The following is an 8078-nucleotide window of genomic DNA, read 5'->3' as shown; positions in this document are numbered from 1 at the left end:
TGATGTACGCACATGCGCTCCTTGCTTTAGAAAACCCATTTTTGTTGCCAGATGCCCCTGCGCCCGGTGGTGCGGAGGCTCCTCATGGCACCCGGCGCTGGCCCCTGTCAGCCGAGGTGGCACAGGCCAAGGTGGCCTCTCCCCAGGCCCGTGGGCTGCGCAACTGCCTCAGCTCCATCCAGCCTGGGCCGCAGGTTTGTGCTGTGGGACCAGGATCTGTCACTATGGCCCAACAGATACCAGCCACTATGCCTGATAACTGAGCTGAGATTAGAGGACGTGAGTGGTAACTGCTGGGTCGGATTGCTTCCGCACGGATGACAAAACCTGACCTCATCTCTCGGGCATCTTTATTCATGTAAAATACGCAGCCCGGGGTGCCTGGGATGGGCCACCTCTCATCCAGAAACCAAAGGGAATGCATGACTGTCACCCTCTCCCGCGACCAGAAAGGGGCAGCAGACAGCCACGCTACCACTGCATTTCAGGGTATTTCATGAATTAGAAGCCCAGAAGAAAGACAGCTTAATTCAAATCACTGACAACTCCCAAGTATTGGCAAGGCTGTAATTAAAGCACAAACACACTTAGAAGTAGCTCTCCGGGAGCTCTGTCTGCACCACTCCTCCCTGCTTGCTTTTTATCTCCAGGACAAGAAAGGCAGGCTGTCCGATCCTGAAGGAAACAAGCCCTTCACGTTGGGCTCCATGACATTAACAGCTCAGGCAGCTACCGACAAAGCAACAGGCAAGCACATTTCAGCAGTCTCCACAGAGGTTGTAATAATAAGTGAAGTAAGAAATTCTCTCCCCTTTGCATTTCCTCTAAGATGTCCAGTGCTTTCAGCTCCTGCTGACTTCAAATGACCAGGAGCAGCAGGCAGGATTGGCCCCTGTGTCTGCAGTTCTCTGGCCTTGCACCACCTTAGGGAAAGAGGAAAAAACTTTGAAGAGCTGGCAGGGAAGGGGCTGTGGTGAAAGCACCAATTTCTGGATGATTTCTGGTGATACGGTTCTTCTCAGAGGATCTGCAGTGAGGACCATGCACCAGATGCCCTCAGCTCAACAACACAGAAACGATGAGAAGGAGCTGCCCTGGGGGGACCCAGTTAACTTCCTTCATGTCAACTGTTGCCATGCGCAAGGAAGCTTTGAAGCACAGAAGCTGGTCTCTCCGTAGGGTAGCCCTTCTGCAGCTGCAAACACAGGGCTCCTTGCAGATGCCCTGTCAGCAGGGCTGGTCCTGCTCCTGCAGAGATCAGCAGCAAAACATGTGTTCAACTCCCATAGGGGCTGAGTGGGGTCATAACCAGTTTCCTATAAAGCTTCAAGCCGTTCTGATGTGTTTTTCAGCTCTGTGGGTATCTGTCTTAGAAGGATGTCACTGTAACTGGCAAAACGCAAGGAGATTACATGCACTTTTCAGTGGAAGAAGCATTTTTGAGGCATCTGTCAGTGCCGAGGCAGGCCAGGACTGCTGGCAGCGTGACAAGGCCTGCAGGGAGCTCTGCATTAGCTTCTCCACATTCATTATTTCCTCTCGGCAGGGATTTGAGGGCGACTCCTGCTCTCTGGCTCCTAAGTGTGTTGGAGTTATCCTAAGTTATGAAGGCATGACTTTGGATGCCCTATTATGAAAAGGCTCAGAGAGGCAGCTGTCAAAACAGCTGCATTTCAGTTGCTTTCCTACTCACTGAAATGAAGTTTAATAGGAAAGAGCACTGACTGATCAAACACAGTACAGCATTGGTCTGCACCCTGGATGAAGGGGCACAACAGGGAGGCCAAACAGAGTCCCATCACACTTGGTGCACAACAGGAGAAAGACATACAAATTCAAGGGTGCCCTCATGTGCTTAATGACAGCCTGGTTAGGGGAAAGGCATCATACAGCAAATAGGAGCAAGAGAGAGGACAGTAGGGCAAAAATAAAGCTCCCAGTTGCAGGGGTGGAAGGGATGCAGAAGTTTCTCTTTGATTTGGATATTTAATAGTTCATGTGCACCACTGTTGTAATGAACCACTAGCAAGATGCTTGATTACATAGTCATCTCTAGGGGATCAAAACAGGGGCAGGAGGGTCTGAGGTGGGCACTCAACACAAAGCTGGTCAACACCAGCGTCCCTCCAGGGTTTCCTGGTTTCCTCTTGTGATGCCAGTGGGACTGGCAACAAGCACCAGCCTGTAGAGCAGGGCTTCAGCCTGCTATAGCACAGACACAGGGCATTTTAACAAGCTCTGGGATAGGCAATTTATTAGAAAACAGAGGGAGATAAAATAAATTGGGAAGTAATATGGAAGCAACAAAATTAGTAGACAAAGACTGCCTGAGAGCCTGCTAGCAGCTCACCAGACCTTTCTGCTACAGCACAAGCTGGAGACCTGCACTCAGCTAAGGATGCAGGCAACTGTGGGGAGCAGCAAACCACATCTCACCCCTACATGATTACAGCTGTTTGTAATAAGGATATGAGGTGCCTCCAGGAACCATAATAATGAGGGCAATTAGCATGCTACAAATGAAAACTTCCAGATAGTGTGTTCTGCAGGTTCCTGCCGCCCAATCTGAAACAGCTGAGCTCCAAGTGCACACTGCCAGGGAGTGCGTTTCAGCTCTGAAAGTTGGGTTTCAGCACAGAGCCCTGCTGAGAGGGCAAGCTGTTTTGAAGGTCACCCTTAGTCAAGCCACACCACCATGGGAAGGCCCATGGGGCTCAGCCAGCTGACCTTGCAGGCAGGAGAACCCCCTGGAGACCATGTCAAGTGCTCATGTTGTACATAAATTAGCATACTCTTGCCCTGGCTCCATGCAGGACCTTCCAGAGCACATGTGGGTCCTCTGCTCTGTCCTGATGCCTCTGGGTAGGCAGCTGAGCATCTCACCCAGTGCAAGGCCCAGAGGTGTATCATCTCCCCCAGGCCATTCTCCACATTCCTGCTTTCCGAGTTTCTGTCATTAAATAGCTTTTGAAGAATCACTCCCTAGACATGCTAGGCTGCCTCTGACCAGCTGAATATCTCCATCTCTCCAGCTTCCTGACTTCCCCAACCTCTTTTGGGTGTTTTGGTATTTGCAAAGCAATTGAATTTCCAGTTGCTGGGAACTTTGAGTGCTGTGTACTCGAAGGAGTAGGCACTCAGGGAGGCACTCCCCCAGCCACTGACACCAGCCCTTTGCCGGTTCCTGCGACTGTGCTATTCCCTTCAAATCTGGTTCCCTTGCAGTGTCAACTACCCACTGTCCAAGTACTTTTATCCATACTAGTTTTATCTGGTCTCCGGATTTGTATCCAACAGCCGAGACTCATCCCAGGAGAAATACGCTTTCCATTCCTGACGTAACTCCGAGGACACAAGACTCCCCAGCCAGCGCGTGAGTCCTGAGGCAGTGTCTTTGGCTCTTGAGAATGAATACAGTTTTTCTTTCTGAAAACAATATAAATCACTATTGATACATACATGTTGTTTCCTTTGTTATTGCCTAATTACATATCCTTTTCTTTGTAAGCTACAATGCAGTGAACCTTGTGCAGCTCCTCTGTGGAGATGCACTTTGTTTCGTGGAGGCTGTCTGAAAGTGAAGCGGGGAGAGAAAGACCCTTTCCCTGCCTGGCAGGGGATGCGCTGGAAAGGTCCTTTTGAATCGGCTGGTGCCAGTGCATCAAGCCCAGGTACAGCCTGCAATTTATATGTACAATTACAACAATTTCATTTTGAAAGCAGCCCCATGAGACCCGCATGAAACAAAAGGGTAACATTCGGAGGAGAAAGAAATTCCTGATTCAGGCTTAGACAGAGGAAACGCTTGTTCTCTGCTGCCTTGGTGATAAGATGACAATGAAGGGGAATTAAAAAAATTCACATTCCAAGCTCCCTTCTTTCCAGTAGCACCAACATATATTTTGAAGGGCTTCAGTGCAGGTTTTTACTGCAGAAAATAAACAGTAAAGTGTTCCCCCCGCAAAGGCAGCGGAATGAGAACAAATATATCCAGATTCCCTCCAGCCTTGGCTCCCTCTCTCCCCCCTGTTGTGCCTTCCTCGCTGAGCCAAGCCTCACCGTCACCCGAGGGTATGGAAATGTTTGGCGTGAGTGCAGCCAAGCCTTTCATTCCCGAAGGGGGACACACCTGAGACCTCATGCCTTTAGCCAAGCCACCACAGCCCTTGCTTACCTAGAAAGGCATGGGGGTGCTCAGCTCAGCCCCCAGCCCCACTGCCCTGTGCCTCTTGCTGCCCCTTCCCTTCCCGAGGCAGGGGTTGCCCCATTGCGACCCACTGTCAGGGCAGCAAAGCCCCAAATTGTCACCTCAATTGCCAGGAGGCCTCAGGGCAGCGCTGCTACCAGCCAGGTCCATCCTTTAACCTGGGCCCTTCCCTAGAGCAAGGGTTTTAGAAACAGGGACATGAGACACTTTCTTTAACAAGAGGTCATAGGAGACCACTGGAAGGGGGAGACACCAGGGAGGGACCCTCATTGCTGCAGCCAGCAAGCCAGGAGAGCACCGCAGCCACCTTAGCTGCAGGGCCAGTAACTCAGCACTGCTCAAGCCACATCCGCAGCCTTGCTGCCTGCAGGCTTTGCAAGCTGCGATCACGCAGGGATCGGTGCCAGTTGAAGCAGCCCCCCTTCTCCGCACTGGCAGGCTGCAGTCACGCAGTGACCCGGATGAGGAGGGCTCTGCTGCACCTTTGCGCTTTGCCAGGCTGGTGTCCTCCCCAGGCCAGATCCCCACACGGAGAGCTGCAGCACAGGCTGGGCACAAGGGGCCAGGCTGGCCATGGAGGCAGCTTAAATTGGTTTCGGTAGCATCACAGCCAGTTACGAACCCAAAGTGTTCGCACATGTTTTTCCCCTGCAGGAGAAGCCGAACCCCCTGGGTGTCATTAGCGACAGGCTGCACGGCTGGGGCTGGCGCAGGAGCCTCCGTGCTCTGAGCTGCCTCTCGCGCGGCCGCCCTCGGTTCAGGAGAGGGCTCCAGCAAGGTCGCGGGAGGGGGCCGCACCCTGGCTCAGATGCGCCTGCCCCGTCGCCTCCCCTCTCTCTCAGCACCCCGCATGGACGGGGTGTCCTGCCTGCGCCCCGCCGGCTGGGGCCGGGCTCAGCAGGGCGAGTGGCAAAATCATTAAAAAAAAAGAAGTGGCAAATTGGGGGTAAATTCTGACTGGGAGCATTTGCCTTGGACCGTGTCGCTCTCTTGTTTTCGGTCCATTGGCTGTGCCTGTTCTCAAGGCTCTCCTTACCCAAAATGAGTGAAACCAACTGTAACCCCAGCTTGAGTGTTTTATGCTTCAGTCCTTTCTCAGGGAAGCGAGTCCCACGCTTGGGCTGCACGCGGCATTTCGGTGTCCTTAGAGAGCCGAGGGAGGTGGCAGAGACGCTCCTCGAGGCCGGGAACCCGAGTTCCTTGGTGGGGAAGATCAAAAAGGACACCGAGAAGGGTGGGAAGAAAGGAGAACGATGAGATCAACGCCGAGCTTGTTATTTCCCTGGAGTCATCTCGGATGCTTCCTGTTCCTGTCCTTTTTGGAGGGAGCGCATCATTTAGCATATTGATTAAAATGACCTCCACCATTAATCTTTGCAATGCTTTTTCTCCTGCGAGAGAGCGGGCACTTTCCGCCGCTGCCGCGTTCTGGGCGGAGGGAGAGGGACATGGACAGTTTTGAAGATCTCCTACCCAAAGACCTAGTTATTCTGTCTATTTTTCCCTCACAAACTTCAGCAGCAAGAACACATAAATTGTGTGTCATAGCTGCCTTTTCATCTGTCCCGGGAGTTATAGACTGCACACATAAGACAATTCATGTTCCTCTGCATAATGAGGTGAATTTTATAAATCATAAATCTTCACTTAATATGCAGGTGGTGTTTGCTGCCAGGTTTAGGAAAACTGATGCAGTTGCCAAGTTCATGAATGTCATAAATCATTCATGCTGAGGTAGTCTGCAATTGCTCGGTCCTTTGAGACAGACCAATTTCAAGGTGGTTGTTTAACACGCAAACGCGATCCTCATTGATTGTTTATACAAATATATATTTTCATTAAGTTTTTTCCTTTCCATTTTTTTTCCTGCTTCAGGTGCCAACAGCTACGCCCCGAAGAGTCCCCCGCTAATGGCTTCTTTCCAGTCGCACAATTCCTCCAGAAATGCATTACCAAATGCGTAAAAGTCTGGGGATTTGTAATAGAAAGCGCCTCCAAAAGCTCAGAAAACAAAGCCTGGATGTCTCAATAAATCCTGGCGCTTGTAATTAAAGGAGAGAGCGCGAGACAGCGTGCCTCAATTCTTCACAGCCTGGTTTTGGACATACACTATTTTCCGCAAAATTGCCATTAATTAAAGGTGCGCTGATCCCAGCAGGGTGTTTCATCGCCGCTTGAACTGTAGCCGCCGCGCGCGCGAGCAGGTGATGAAGGATCCCCGGGGACGCCGCGGGGGCGGCTGCGGGGCCGGGCGCTGCTCGGGGCCCCTGGGAGTGCGGGACGCGGTGGGAAGCCCCCCGGGAAACGGGCTTTCCCGTGAGAACTGCGGTTTTGAGCGAGGACCGAAAATCAGAGCTGCGGAAATCCTGCAGGTGCCCGGGAAGAGCCTCCCCCGCTGCCGGAGTCCCCGAGGGGCTGAGAACAGACAAACCGCCCCGGTCTGCAGGGAGGTTTGCTGCAGCGAGCGGGGGGACGGTGCTCCTGCCCCCCGGCCCCAGACGCTCCCCGGCGCTGGCTGCCGGCCGGTGAAGCCCTCCCGCCCTGCCGCTTCCCACCAGGTTCCGTCTCGGCGAGATCCGCAAAGCAAGGCACGGTACCGCCGGCCTGAGCTGTAAATTAAAAAATATTGAGGCAGAGAGTCACCCAGCACTTGAGAGGGGCTGCTGCTGCAAATTGCATTAATTTGGAGTGGATCTAAGGAAACTGTGTAGGTGGGAAAAGGCAGAAAATTGTGACTGCTGCTCCTATCTTCCATCATCCTTTGCTGGCATAATTAACTCCTCGCAAATAATTCAGGCATCGAGTTCCGTCTCTTCTTTCTCCCTGTGATCAGCCAACAAGTGCCGAAGTTTCCCAGGTTTTTCCTTATTCAGAATTATTCACTGATTGGTTTTTGCTAACGACTCCTTAGCTGGAGATTGTTCTTCAGCACCTCATCGTATGTACGTGCTGCCCAGGGTCGGAAACCTGAGCTCAGCTGGTTCGTGCTGGTTGGATACGGAGGGCTCTTACCTTGATTTAATGAGCATGAAACTGAGAAAAGGCTCTTAGGGAAAACAGGACGTTAAAAACTGGCTTGCCACAGACGCTCTCCAGCATTTGTTTTGGCTTCTGACCTGCACTGAGATGTCTGTGATTTCAATATTATCCTTCCCGGTACTCCACTGATGTCACGGTGCTCAGTGTAGGCTCGGATTTGTAAAAACCTCTCATTTCTGTGAACATTCCTGCCAGTAAACTGATTCACGGGAATATTAATGAAAACTGGGCACAAACTCCAACGAGGAAAACACGCTGCTTCGTTTCCGCAGCTCCGCAGTGCTCTCACCTCCTCCGCTCGAGGTGCCCCTCGGCGAAACACCTCCCTAAGAGCAACGGCAGCACCTGACACTTACCCGTAATTCGGAGCGAGGATAAAACTGAATCCCAAGAGCCGCGGGACGCAGGCGGCCGCAGCTCCGGCCTGTGGCAGCGCGAGGCACTAGCCACGCGGTTAGAAGGAATGCACTAAATTGCTTGTGGTCCAAGGGCTGCTTAACCTGGCTTTTAGATGTCCACTCTTCACGGTCCAGCGCGCCGCGTGGTGCCAGCGAGCCCGTGCTGCTCTCGTGCTGCTCTCGTGCAAACCCACCCGTGGCCACCGCGCCCTGGAAAAGAAACTAGAAAGTCCATTGCCTGCTGGGACGACAGCCCGAGACAGCGAACTCCGCGTCCGCGGGCGAGAGCTGTCGCAGCGCTGCTCTGCGCGGGGGAGCGTCTCCCGCGGCCTGGGCGCAACGCGGGCAGCCTGGCTGCCAGCGCGGGCGCCAGGAACCGGCGACGAGCCGTTCGCGGCCGTTCGCTCAAACCCGGTAAGGAAAAGGTTTGAGCT

The sequence above is a fragment of the Dromaius novaehollandiae genome, chromosome 15 (assembly GCF_036370855.1).
Source record: "Dromaius novaehollandiae isolate bDroNov1 chromosome 15, bDroNov1.hap1, whole genome shotgun sequence".
Classification (NCBI taxonomy): Eukaryota; Metazoa; Chordata; class Aves; order Casuariiformes; family Dromaiidae; genus Dromaius; species Dromaius novaehollandiae.
This window is presented reverse-complemented; position numbering follows the sequence as displayed.